A 14,794-nucleotide genomic window follows, 5' to 3' on the forward strand; every position below is an offset into this window, starting at 1 on the left:
GCCATGATATTGCTCATCCTACTTAAAAAAAATCCTTCTGGGTTCCCTTTCTCCTATACTATAAAATATAAACTTACAAGCCTGACTTCTCAAGTCTCCTCTATAAATATAGCCTCAAACCAACCAACCCCCCTAATTTCACTTTTCACTGCTTCTCAGGTCAGTCAAGTCACTGACCACTCAGATACAGTCTTATTGCGAGGATTTTGCTTGATACCTTTCAGCTCCCAGATAACTTTGTTATCTGACTTATCTCTAGTTCCTATTAATATTTTCTGTTGTTTACTGTTTGCAACAGGATCTTACTGTGTAGCTCAGGCTGGCCTAGAACTCATTAACCTCCTATCTTAGCTTCCACAATACTGATTACGGATGGTGCTCACATCCAACTCTATTTTTTTAAAGATTAAAATGAATTACATCTGTGACATCCATCATTTGTAACTACCCGAGTGTTCTCTCAAAATATCTTTGACATGTAGTCTATACTATGTAATTAATAACATACTTTCACTTTCTAAACTTTTTTTTTTTTTTGGCCAGTCCTGGGGCTTGAATTCAGGGCCTGGGCATTGTTCTTGAGCTTCTTTTGCTTTATACCACTTGAGCCACAGCGCCACTTCCAGCTTTTTCTTTTTATGTGGTACTAAGGAATCGAATCCAGGGCTTCCTGCTTGCTAGGCAAGCACTCTACCACTAAGCCACATTCCCAGCCCAACACATTCTAAACTTTTTTTTGGCATACTAACACTCAGTAGGTATCCATTCTTTCCAACTCTCTTATTTGCCACTGAACTGTCAACTCATCAAGGGCACAAAGTTAGCATAGAACTGAACTCACTGAAAAGAAGTTTAGTAATTTCTCCTAGGTAAAATAATTTCTTAGAGGCAATAAAGGGATAAAACAATTTTTTTAATTCAGTTGAAAATAATCTCAATCTAGCAGCATAAGATTCCTGTCTATTCCACGACTGAACTCCAGCTCAAAAATAATATGGAGTCTGACTCAAGATGTAACAACCTGTGCTCATGACATCACAAACACAGTTTTGTAATGATTACAAGGAGGCAGGGGTGGGTTGACATAGATGGAGAAAAGTAAGTCAATGAAAGAATAGCTGGATAGCTTTGTGATTGTTTACTTCTTACATGAGAGCATTTCCCATCCATATTTTTAATTGGCCGTATTTTCAAAGAAGTTTCCTTTAAGAGGAAAACTGACAGATTTTTTAGTAATGGTGACAGAAGAACCTCTGCAGAACCCAAGATTTGAGAAAGCCAGCTTCATATTCAGCTCAGCGGTGTAAGGCAGGGAGATTCCTTCAGAGTGAAGATTCATTTTGGCTTGAACATAGACATCATCTGCCAGTGATTTTTAGGCATAGGGAAGACAGCCTGACAGGCCATTACAGACTTTGAAATTAGTCTAAATTAATATACTCAATTTAGTCTAGTCATAATATTCACAAATGGATTATTTTGTGGATTTCTGAGACCAAATCTTTAAAATGGATTGCTCTTTGACATCAGTGAATTCTCCTCACCAGCAGGTAATACTGACTTAGAAGTATAAATTAAGATCAATATGATCCCCTAAATACTAAAATAAACCTAATTTTTTAAATGCATTTTAAATAAAAACATTTCATTAAGTTCTAAATTCCTATGTCAGTGCTCCCTACATTAGCAGAGGTAACAGAGTTGAATGCCCTTGAAACATAATTCCATCCTTAGCTTACCACAAGCACTTGAGGAGAACCTAGCCATAGTCTTGCAATTTCCCCACAGGTTCATACAGTGTGAGACAGGTATAAACAGAACTCAGTTTTGTAAATACACAAACTTCCAGGAAGAAGTTTATGTCTCCTGGCTGTTTCCTTTCAGAGGAGAAGCATAAGAGTCACAATGTACCGGTGCCTGCCTGACTCCTTTCCCTGAGTTCCTGAGCCAAAGAGCTCAATACTTCTCATTAAATCCACCCTTTGTTCAAGGACCTACAATGACTCTATTGACCCTTCTATCAACATCCACAAGTCTGGCCTCTGAGTCCCCTCCACCCTCTTGCTACCCATGACTTGACCAACTCACATTCTCTCCAGTCACTCATGTATTACACACACACACACACACACACACACACACACACACACACACAACTTAGTCATTCATACCATCATTGCACACTGTATATTCTAAAAGAGCTTTTCTTTTTATTCCTAACCCAGAAAAACATTTCATTTTCTTGAATGTTCATACTAATTTTAGAGCTGATTGAGAAATAACTTGTCCATAGTTATAAATTATAAAGGACCAAGGTCAATCTAATTCCATAGCCCATATTACTTTCTGATTAAACCATAACTGCCCAAGTCCATTTCAAAATTTACTGACTCAGAAAACTCCTCTACTATATCTCAATGATTGTTATTTCAAGATCTCTCAGATCATACAGCACACAAAGTTTGGTTTTATTTAGACATTGTTTCCTACAAGTTAAAGCTTCCAATAGTCTGACTCCCCATTTACACGTGACTTTATGTCCTGTTCCAAGGAAAAGGGCACCTGTTTTACATCTTTCATATCTTCCAACTTGTCACTAAAACTTAAGAGATTTCTTTGTCTACAGGAATGCTCAATCATTATTCAGCATAAAGGTTTTTTTTTGTTTTTTGTTGTTTTTTACCAAAAAAGGCCTTTCATATTAAAAAAAATTGACAGAACTGTCCTGCCTCTACCTTTCAGTTACACAACATATTAATTATCTGAACTTATCAGGAGCAATTCAGAAGGTTCCATTCTAATATTTCACAGATCTTAAGTTCCACAGGAAAGCTACTGCTGAGGTCACATTTCAAAGCATTGTTTGAGGATTTTCCCTTTGGTGAGATAAATGTTTGAGGTAAGAAGCGGGGTAACTCTAACAGAAATGTGCATGTACACACACACACACACACACACACACACACACGTTCACACACATATACACACATAAAACACTATGATGGTTCTGCCAGCATGTTTAGCACACTTGTGCTATCCAGAAGTTCCAAAACTTCAACAAGTGGTGCTCAGTGTCATTTATGTGAGATCTTATATTTAATGTTGAATTTTTCTATCATAACTCTGGTTACATAGAATGAATCAAAATTCCAAACAAAGCCTTCTGAGAACTGTGAGGCAGTGGGCTACAGGGCTGGTCTCCCCTTATTCCTAGGTTTCCTCAAACCCTTTAATCCCCACCCTGTGGAATATATGCAGCTCCACAAAGGGAACTTGCTAGATATAGATATAAATAGAATTTACCCATATAGCCTAAGTGCTATTGGCACTAAACAACTTATACTGATTAAAACAACTATAGATAGTAAAGACTCTATGTGGGTATGTGTGATTTTTTAAAATCAAATTTTAGTCTCCAAATTAAAACTTTCCTGAATAAAGGACTTCAGGGGAGGGGGGAAAGAGGGAGAAAAAAAGAAATTAAGCAATTAATGTACTACTTCAGGAATACTTAAGTTGGTAATATATCACTCGCAATGTCCAACTAACAATTAGTATTCATTACTGATCATCCTGCTTACATATGACATCAGACATCTTTTTTGTTGTTTGTTTCCTGTGAGAGTCTTTGGCACTGAATGAAAGGACAAGTCAAACCAAGCAACAACAACCAAAAATATTAGTTTTAGTTTGTAAACTATTTCCCATTTCCCTTCCTGCTTGAATGGATAATACCCAAAGCAGATATCTGTTCAATTCTAAATTATTCATGTTAATGGATAATTATTGGCAGAAAGGTGCTGATAAACCAAAATGAGAGGGGAAATTGAAAAAAAATCTATTTTGTTTTTGGAATATATGTTTTCAGCATATTTATCTTCTCAATTATTCCCAGCATGAGCTAATATTTGTGTTCATTTGCAATCTCTAAGTACATAGTAACTGGCCACTTAGTAGGGGGTGGGGATTGCTCTGAGGCATGCCAGTTCACTAGTGGAAACTAGAACAGACTGCTATTCAGCCTGCACAGGAGCAACATCCATTTCAGTTATTTTACAGTTCTGTTTAGCCTCCAAAATATCAATAGACTAGCACAGCAGACTGATTTACTAGACTTTAAAAGACCTGCTTGAGAAACAATATGGCCAACGAACATAATTCTTCATTGTTTGCAAATTATGTACCACAAACATTGAACAAGAGTCTCCAGGGCCACTCAGCCTAAGTCCCAGCAGATTTCTCCACCTCATCAGGAATGTAATCTCATTTACTCAGAAGGAAATTTTCTACATATTTTTAGAAGTTATATAATTCAGAAAACGTTTTTTAAAACACTTAGAAATTATTTAAAAGAGCAGGGTCTATTCTTAACACCACCACCTCTTCTCTCTCTACACTTTGCTTTTCCACTTTTGACACAGGTTCAGAAAAACAAAGAGAAACCAGCCTCCTCAAAGGGCTCCTAAATATACAGAAGCCAAAGACTGAAAAATTACCAGCCTCCGGTTTTCTAAATAAAGCATTTTATGTAGTACTTATTCTTTTTAAAGAAAGAAAAGGAGAAGTCTGGCTAATTCATGAAAAGAAAACTGACTAAAAAGTTAGGGGGGAACATCTTACATAAAATGCCACCAGTCAGCTTCTTTCAACTTTCCAATTTTTACACCCATATTGCTTCCTGAGAAGCCACCTAGGGTAGACAGCCACACGACCAAGGCCGGGGGGGGGGGGGGGGGGGATGGCTCGGAGCTGGTCCTTGTGAGCCGACAAGCTAAAAATACGCCGGCCCAGTAAACAAATCCCACTCCATCCCGACCGAAGCTACACCGTTAACCTAGTAATTATGAGAAGAGTGAGATCACGCAGCCCCCGGCTTACTCATCATCAGCTTCTAAAGTTTCCATCGGCTATGGCAACTTTTCTGTTTTCTAAAGTTCATAAGCCTATCCGAGGAGCGCTCTCTCTCTCTCTCTCTCTCTCTCTCTCTCTCTCTCTCTCTCTCTCTCTCTCTCTCTCTCTCTCTCTCACACACACACACACACACACACACACACACACACACACATCTTTTTCCGCTCCTTTCCTCCATTACTTTGGACGCACCTCAGTTGGGCTATCGATAAGGAACAAGTTTGTCTTCTTTTCATTTTTACCTTTACACTTTAAAATGAACTTTATCCTACTATGGGGACTGGATCCTGCATCTTAACCATTCTACAACTCTTCTGTCCCTCCCCCAAAAGTCTACGCTGACGAGAAAGGACCGTCCAAACAGCCCAGCGCAGCTCAAGGAGTCCAGGAAAGCCCGGGGCTAGGAGCGCGGGGTGCAGGTGGAAGACGGGGGAGGGGGGAGAGAAGGTGAGGATAAAGCAAGGGGCAGTCAGGCGACCAGGGGTGCTGAGGGGAGGTGGCTTCAGGTGGAATATCAGAACAGAGAAAGGGGGGTCAGCGGAGATCAGAGGGGCAGAGCCTGCGACTCTGCAGAGGTGGGAGGGGCGGGAGCAGACCGGGGAGGGTGTCAGGGCTGGGGGCTCCGTTACCCTCGCGACTCTCGGGGCCAGGCCCTAGGCCAGGGCGGAGAGCGGGGCCCGGCCGCCTCTCCTCATTCCGCGGCAGTGACCCAGGGGTCCGGCCGGCCCCTCCCCCGACGACGATGGAGGTGGAGGTGGTGGCGGACACTGAGACCGCGGCAGGCGCTCCACACAGGATCTGAGCCGGAGCTAGGCGGGACTGATCGGGACTGGCCTCCCCGTGGATCTTTTCTCTCTCTCTCTCTCTCTTTTTTTTTTTTTTTTTTTTTTTTTTTTTTGTCTTTTTGCCTGCTCCACGGAACCCGGTCGCCCACTCCGACTCCGGCGGCTGGTTCAGGATCGCTGGCTTTCAGCCGTCCGGCCGGAAACAAGCGCCAGTTTCCGGCCGGAGCGGGTTGGTGGTGACACCCAAGCCGCCCCCGGGCCTCCACTCTCCCTCCCGCCCTCCTCCCTCTTCCCTCCTCCCGCCTGTCCTGCCCCGCCCCGCCCCGCCCCGCCCAACAGCAGCCCCGCCTTCAGCGCCGCTCCCTGGCGGGCGGCTGCGGCGCTTGCCCCGTGCGTGACCCAGGGCTTCTTTGGCCTGCGTCCCCGAAGCCCCGGCGCCGCCCGCGAGCTTCCACCTGGGCTGGAAGGGTCGGGGTGAACTCTTAACTCCTGAGGTCGAATCCGTCGACTCCTGCCCTTCGGCAAGAAACAGAAAGCGGTGGGCAAGTTCTGGAAAGGTGAGAGGAATGAAAATTCTAGTTAATCTCCCGTCTTTCCGGCTGCTTCCCAAGCAGTCTCCACCCTGACCTGTCACTCTGTAAAGTGTTCGTACCCTTCTCTGTAAACACTTAACACCTGCATAACAAGGCCTCCCCATTGACCCATCAGCCTTAGACTGTTAGCACGATCAGGAAACATGGGCCACTTTTGTGTGCAATGCCTTTTTATAGCAATTCAGCTGTAAAGTAATTCAAATATTTATTGAGCTCCTACTATGTGCAGGGCACTATACTTCATGATTTTGGGGCGACATCTTTAACATTTATAAACTTACCAAACTTGTTAAGTGAATATTAGAATAAGAACTTTATCAAATACGAACCACTGTAGCAAGTACCTATGACAAATACAAAATAGAGCTAGCCTCTCTTATTCTTCAATAAAAAAAACGCTACATTCTAATTCAAATTCCTAACATTCTACCTCTGGTCTGTATATTCAAAATAGTGTTGCTTATGATCATTAGGACTACACAAAAACAAATATTACAGTCAATTTATTTTTGCTAACTACTTCCTGAAGCTCTTGGTTTCTGAAGGCGAGAGATGGAGTACAGCTATTTAAACTTACCAAGCTCAAATTAGGAAACTGATACTTGAAATAGGAAACTTCTAGACAGCTATATCTCATGGGGATGCTCTTGGGTTTAGAGTTGAACATTTGGGGCTGGGCCTAAAGCTATACATACATACCTCATTTGAGCCGGTCAGAGTCCCTTGTATAGGGAGTGTCCATACCAGTGTCCTACAATACAGGTTAACAGACCATTTGAGCTTCAACCATTTAGGCACAATTTTTGACCCCTGTTCACTGGCAAACTTGAAGAGTAGGATGATTCAAACTGAACTTCATAGATCATACCCACCCCTTGCTAGCTGAAGGTGAGATGGGAAGACAGATCCAGAGATAAAGAGCCTCAAAAATCTGGAGGCAGTTTGGCAATTGATCCAGCAATACCCCTTTTGGGCATCTACCCCGAATATTTCAAATCAGGATACAGTAAAGACACTTGCACATCCATGTTCATTGCTGTACTATTCATGATAGATTAATTATAAAAACAGCCCAGATGCCCTACAACAAATGAGTGGATCAAGAAAATGTGGTACATATATACAATGAAATTTTACTCATCTGTTTGAAAGAATATAATGTCATTTCCAGGGAAATGGATGGACCTAGAAAAAATGATGTTAAGTGAAATAAGTCAGGCTCAAAGAGACAAATGGTACATGTTTTCTCTCATACGTGAAAGCTAGATCTAAAATACAAACCTATGTGATAATATATACAGGGTTTTATGCATATACACACAAACTGACTAAAGGATGGTATACTTAGGGGAGGACTATGGACAACTAATGAATTATTTATCAGAATGATTACCAGGAAGTGGAAACATGTTTGGGGGAGGAACAACTGAAGGCACACAAATGGAGAGTGGAAGAGTGAGCAAATGCAGTCATTATATCAAATGTACAGTATGTAAAAATTGAACTAAGTACATAACTTGAGAGTAGAGATGTGTGGAGGGAAAATGGGGGAGAACAATATAAGGGGTAACATAGATCAAGATACATGGTACTCATAACCTGACTTATTGTAACCTCTTTGTACAATTGCTTAATAATAAATTTTAAAAAAACAAAAAAATGTGGAAGCTCTCCTCACCAAGGCCCTCCCACAATAAGTTATACTCATCAGTTAATTGTCTTTCTAGTCTTAACACACTACCACAGACTATTGCATTAGTATGGGGTTAAAAAGCACCTTCCATCCTCAGTACCAGGCAGACTTCTTTTGGCAATGACCACAAAGAGTTTCCAGATTCAAGATCTGGGCCAAGTTGCTGGTCAAAGTCATTTAAGTGACCACACATTATAGGCCTGCTTGGAAATTTAGGGACCAGGAAGTGATAGGGTTGCAGTTGCTTTGTGCCTGTTTCTTACACTGACCATCTATCACTCATTGTTATTTGTGTAATTGCTCAATGAGCTGCTTGTCTTTGGTCAGCTCAGCCTGTGTGGGTAGCTGTGTGGTCAGCTGGGCTAGAGGCCAGGCCACCTGGGTTCTAGTTCCAGCTCACCCAGCACCAGATCCATTAAGTTACTCCTTTCCCATTCCCATATGTTGGTTTTTCTGCCCCTACTCTTGTGATGTGCAGACATTTGGGTTGTCACTAGGTTAGATGCTCAGAAACATCTGTCTGGTATAGGTGGTTACAGCAATCTGAACACAGTTGATTGTTTCTTGCTGCCAGGTAAAACAGTAAGGAAAGAAAAGAGAAGCAGCAGAAATATCTTTACTAGTGTACATAGGCCATACACCCTCAACTGCTATTTGATTCAGAATTATTTTCCAACCTAATGACCTGTTTTTGTTTACCCATTTTAGCAATCCTAAGGGCTTTTCTATGAACTCCCAGAGCTTTTACTTCACTTAAACACAAGCAGAAAAACCAGCGCTTTGTATTTCCAGAGAAACTTAAAGGAGAATCTTAATATAGAGGCTAATGGATAGAGGAGGGGAAAATGTTCAGAGAAAGCTATTTTGCAGTTAACCAGGAAGGAGGAAAATTATTTACATTTGTATGCTTTTGCGGTAGAAAAGAAAATCAAACTAAAATAACTTCCTTTCCACCACCACCACTATAATTTAAACCAACGGGTACAGGGAGTGGGGGGTGGGAGGTGGTTCCTAAAACTATGTACAATGCATCCCTAGGAACCTCACATCAGAATTCTTAGGACTGAAGATCATGAATATATATGTATTATACATATATATTATATATTATATATACACACATACATCCCAAGGGTCTTTTTTTTTTTTCTTTCTTTGGGTTTTTTTGTTTTGTTTTGTTTTTGGTCAGTTATGGGGCTTGAACTCTGGACCTGGGCACTGTCCTTCAGCTCTTCAGCTCAAGGCTAGCACTCTACCACTTGAGCCACAGCGCCACTTCTGGTTTTCTGGTGGATGATTGGAGATAAGAGTCTCAGAGGGCCTTTCCTGCCGGGGCTGGCTTTGAACCTGGATCCTCAGAGCTCAGCCTCCTGAGTAGCTAGGATTACAGATATGAGCCACCAATGCTCAGCCTCCAAAGGTTCTTTTAAAGTTAAACATATTCCTAGAAATGAAAATATATGCTAAGAGCTAGTGGCATGGATCAAGTGATAAAGTCCTTGCCTAGCATACTTACAACCCTGGGTTCAATCCTAGTACTGCAAAAAGGAAGAAAGGAAGGAAGGGAGGGAGGGGGGAGGGAGGAAATATATATTCACAAGAAATTTACATATAAATGTTATAACAGCTTTATTCATAATAGCCCCAAACTGAAAATAGCTCATATGATCACAAACAGAAAAAACAAACAACTATATTGTCCTTGTAATTTTTCACGAATTATTTATTTATTTATTATTAATTAATTAATTTATTTATTTGCTGGTCCTGGGACTTGAACTCAGGGCTGAATACTGTCTCTGAGCTTCTTTGTGCTCAAGGTTAATGCCTGAGCCACCTGAGCCACAGCACCATGTCTGGCTATTTCTGAGTAGTTTATTAGAGATAAGGGCCTCACCGACTTTCCTGCCCGGGCTGGCTTCAAACCATGATCCTCAGATGTTAGCCTCCTGAGTAACTAGGATACAGGTGTGAGCCACTGGCTCCTGGCTTTAAATGAACTTTTTTTTTTTTTCCCCAGGACTGAGGACCGAACCCAGGGCCTTGCGCGCGCCGGGCAGGCGCCCTTCTGCTGGGCTAATCCCCTAAATGAACTACTTTTAAACAACAATATAGATGAATCTCAAAATCATTCATTGATTCTATATTTTCATTTATCTCTTCTGTTTTCCAAAGCTATAGCATATTTATTGGTGGAAGAGCTCAGTTGTAGAGGACTTGTCTAATATGTGTGGAGCCCTGAGTTTGATCTTTAGCGCTGCAAAAACAACAACAGCAACAACAAAGTGATTTGTGGGGCAAAACTAACTATTTATATAAAATTCAAGCTCATGAACAGGCAAAACAATCTTGTACATATAAATTAGTCCTGGTTATCTATTGGGGGAGAAGTGCAGAACAGAAAGGAATACAAGGGAACTTTCTGAGGTGATGGAAATGTTAATTATTTTTATTTTTGTAAGTCATGGGGCTTGAACTCTGGGCCTGGGTGCTGTCCCTCAGTTCTTCAGCTCAAGGCTAACGCTCTACCACTTGAGCCATAATGCCACTTCTGGTTTTCTGGTATTTTATTGGAGTTAAGAGTCTCGCAAAGTTTCCTGCCCAGGCTGGCTTTGAACCGTGATCCTCAGATCTCAGGCTCCTGAGTTGCTAGGATTACAGGCGTGAGCCACTAGCGCCTGGTGGAAATGTGACTCTTGATGAGTGGCTGTTACACGTATGTGTCAAGTTATATACTTAAAATTGCTATATGTAAATTTTACTTCAACTCAAAAATAAAAAAGATATCCAAGGGTTTGTTAACACCTAAACAAGCTGTAAATTTATAATTATTTGTGGATCATCTGATTGATATTTGCTTTACCCACTGGAGTCTGAAAGCTCCAAGAGGTAAATTCACTATTTTATATATAGAGAGAGTTTATATATATATATATATATATATATACACCAGCATAGTAGTTGACCTATGAAACTCGTTCATTCACTAGTGAATGCGTGAATAAATTGATAGACAACTAGAATCTGATAACCATTGCTTTAGTAGCTTATCATTTTACATTCATAGTCTTGTAAAAATACAACTGGGGGGCTGGGAAGGTGGCTCAGTGGTAGAGTGCTTACCTCACATGCATGAGGCCCTGGGTTCGATTCCTCAGCACCACATAAGCAGAAAAAGCTGGAAGTGGCACTGTGGCTCAAGTGCTAGGTCGCTAGCCTTGAGCTGAAGAGCTGAGGGACAGGCCTAGGGACAGTGCCCAGGCCCAGAGTTCAGCCCCCATGAATGATTAAAAAAAAAAATTAAAAAAATTAAAAATACAACTGGGCAACTCGAGCTGGGTATGGTGGTGTTTGCTTATAATCCCAACACTAGGGAGGCAGAGATGGGAGGATTCAGAGTAAGTCTGAAGCCAGCTTGAGTTACATAATGAGACCCTGTCCAAAAAAGAAAAAAGAAAAGAAAAAGAGCTGACTGGGTTTCTCTGTTCTCTGTCTGCTTGTATGCCATTGTTAGATCAAGCTTCCTGAATTTTACCATTGATCACTTCTCTCTTTTCCAAAGCTAGAGCATATTAGTTATTTTTTAAAAAATGTTCAAGCCAGGCGCCGGTGGCTCACGCCTGTAATCCTAGCTACTCAGGAGGCTAAGATCTGAGGATCATGGTTCAAAGCCAGCCCCAGCAGAAAAGTCCATGAGACTCTTATCTCCAATAAACTACCAGAAAAAAAATGGAAGTGGCACTGTGGCTCAAGTAGAAGAGCGCTAGCCTTGAGCAGAAGAGCTGAGGGACAGCGCCCAGGCCCAGAGTTCAAGCCCCATGACCGACAAAAAATAAAAATAAAAATTTCACAATTAGTCAGGCATTTGTGACTCACAGCTAAAATCCTAGCTTCTCAAAAGACTGAGATCTGCGGATTGTGGTTTGAAGCCAGCCTGGGCAGTAAAGTCTGTGAGACTCCTATCTCTAATTAACCATCAAAAAGCCAGAGGTAAAGCTGTGACTCAATTGGCAGAGCACTAGCCTTGAGCAAAAAAGGGCTGACAGGACCTAGGAAAGCCCAGGTCCTGAGTTCAAGCCCTAATACCAGCACCAAAAAAAAAAAAAAAAAAAAAGTTCACCTCTCTTCTTCCTTCTTGCATACAAAGCCATCTAAACGTTAAAGGAGATTGGGAGCAGGAAGACCAAGTAGGAGAGAGAGTGGTGAAACAATTATGGGTGAGGTTCTAGTCCCCTGCCAGTGCTTGGTTTAAACAGGTGATGAAGTTCTGATGTAAGAAAATCTGCTGAAGGCTTTTTGGAAATGACTTCTTTGTTCTTACAAGAGGACAAAAATAAATAAAGAGCTGAGCTCTAGTGGCTCACACGTAATCCTAGTTACTCGGGAGAGTGAGATCTGGGGATTGCAGTTCGAAGTCAACCTGGACAGGAAAGTCCTTAAGACTCTTATCTCCAATTAACCACCAGAAAACAAAGTGGTGCTGTGGCTCAAAGTGGTAGAGCAAAAGTGCTCAGGGAAAGTACTCAGGCCCTGAGTTCAAGCCCATGACCAAAAAAAAAAAAAGAATAACTTTTTTTTCTTCTGTTGTTGAAATTCATTGAATTTTGGACTAATGTGCTGGTTAGAAGACTAGCTAATATACTAAGGATAGCACAGTTTAAAAAATAAAGAAAATCTGAGTCTTTAAGGAATGACTAAATAAATAAATACTATGGTAGGCATACTTTAAATTCTTTTTATAAGTACTATCTTTCTTAGCACTTAAGCCATTTTGAATTAAATTTCTGTTACTTATATAACCAAAAGCATCTCAACTAATAAAATGTCATCAACCCCAACTCCTTAGTTTCTACAGGATACAATAAAAATTCCAAAGGGATAGTTTGGGGAAACAAAGGAGGAGGCAACAATGCTTGATAAGAAATGTACTCACTATCTTGCCAATGTATTTGTAACCCCTGTACGGTATTTTCACAATAATAAAAAAAAAAAATCCATAACTTACCTTGCAAGATCCTATGCACCCTAACCCCAATCTGGTCCTAACTCCAGAATAGAGTAACTTGTAATTTTCACCTTTACATTTGAATTCTACTTTCTTTACCACCAATAGTGTGCTAGTAAATATTAACAACTAGCTCTCCAGGGAGGAAAAAGCCCTGATTTATAGCATTTACTTGTCCACAATGCGAATATTCCCACCACTGATGATTTCCCGACATAAGGGAACTGAACAAGAAGTTGGGAAGAGAGATAGTAAGAGACAGTTGGAGCTGACCTGAGCATGCCCTGTTTCTCAACATTTTCCCATCTGTTGCCTCCTTAGGTAGAGTTCAAGGCCCAATCTGTATCACTTCCCTTTATAAAGTTTTACGTAAAGTTCTAAACTATAAGGTCTTACCAATTAACTGGAACTTAATGATTGATTGCCTGAACTTACTTTCATGATTATTTGTTCATAGTCAACTACTACATAATTAATGAAAAACAGAGGAATAACAAATATTTCAGAAGACAGAAAGGTTCTGTGACACTAAATTACCTTCCTGTACTTTCTAAGGCTTCCTAGGATTAAGCATTAGGGGAACTCTTAAGAAGAAAATCTTTGTCTTCAGGCCTTAGGAGCACTCCAGATCACTGGTGTACCTTATTATAAATAGGACTTATCAGCTCACAATTATTACAAGTACCAGTCCCAGGGAGAGCTGAGTTAGGACATTAACTAAAGAGCTCTTGGCAAGACTGGGTGTGTTCCTATTCTAGTCTTGACAAATCCCCTGAGGATATACGAACAGGCTTGTAAGATCACAAGAGACTAACTGGCAGGTAAAGAGCCCATTCCTTAAGACAGCGAGGAGAGCAAATTCTATCTGACCTAATTGGAATGCCAGCCAGGTGGGTCAGCTTCATCTCCACCTTACATGTGACACACCCTCAGGCTTGAAGGAGACAAATAATTAAGTCTGCCAACACAATGACCAGGGCAAAGAGGGGAAACCCAGGAATGTAATGACTAAGTCACTCTTCCCCCTGACTAGCAGCACTGGGACGCAGGCCAAATTTAGGCTACTAGAAACTGACCGCACATTCAAAGAATAGAAGATGTAAGACTACATGAAGCTCTGATTATTATTTCAGGGCATTCATTTGAGCCCTACTGTGAACTCCCCATTTTTTATTTAACCAATGGTCTCTATTAACCTCTATAGTTACTACACACTAAGAGTATCTTCCTAAATTATACATGCATGCTCCTTTCCCTGCAGCACATGAATGTCTCAGTCATGTGCTGTCCACTGTTGCCTTCCAGATTGCTGAACTGAACCATTATGTGGCTGTTCCCATGTTGCTTATGGTCTGTGGACAAGCCTGCAGACAACTGCAACAACTCAGAGAAGCAAATGAAAGCTGTTTTTTTACCTGGGAAAATAAAATCTAGACTTGAAAATTGTGACTACTATTTAGGTAACTTTGCTTTTATATACAGAGATAAAATCCTAAGTGGCTCTGTGGCTCAAGTGGTAGAATGTTAGCCTTGAGCTGAAGAGCTGAGGGACAGGGCCCAGCTCCATAGTTCAAGCCCCATGACCCACAAAACAAAACAAACAAAAACAACAACAACAAAGAAATAAAATCCTGAGGTCAGAGAAAATTAAAATTAAGAGAATAAGACCAAGTACTTAGAGGATCCATGGATAAGTTCTCTAAGATCACCCAGGGAAAAGCATAAAAACAGAGGGCAATTTAAAAAGAAATGAACGACTATGGAAGAGAGAGGACGAGTAAGACAAAACTGAAAGACTGAATAAGAA

General features: G+C 41.0%; 1 protein-coding gene across 3 annotated transcripts in view; it reads right to left on the reverse strand.

Annotated features, from left to right (window-relative positions):
- LOC138821639 (OTU domain-containing protein 7B-like) overlaps nt 1-5,892 on the reverse strand; it is a 63,690-nt gene extending 57,798 nt beyond the window's left edge. For 2 of the 3 annotated variants that reach the window (XM_070014087.1, XM_070014088.1), the window contains exon 1: nt 5,541-5,891. The gene's annotated coding sequence lies outside the window, so the exon portion shown is untranslated. Of the gene's footprint in view, nt 1-5,540 lie in introns of all 3 variants that reach the window. The other variant, XM_070014090.1, reaches the window with a different exon arrangement.
- Nucleotides 5,893-14,794: the final 8,902 nt, after the last annotated feature.

Source organism: Dipodomys merriami, unplaced genomic scaffold, assembly GCF_024711535.1.
Source record: "Dipodomys merriami isolate MVZ:Mamm:240054 unplaced genomic scaffold, mDipMer1.0.p SCAF_92, whole genome shotgun sequence".
Classification (NCBI taxonomy): Eukaryota; Metazoa; Chordata; class Mammalia; order Rodentia; family Heteromyidae; genus Dipodomys; species Dipodomys merriami.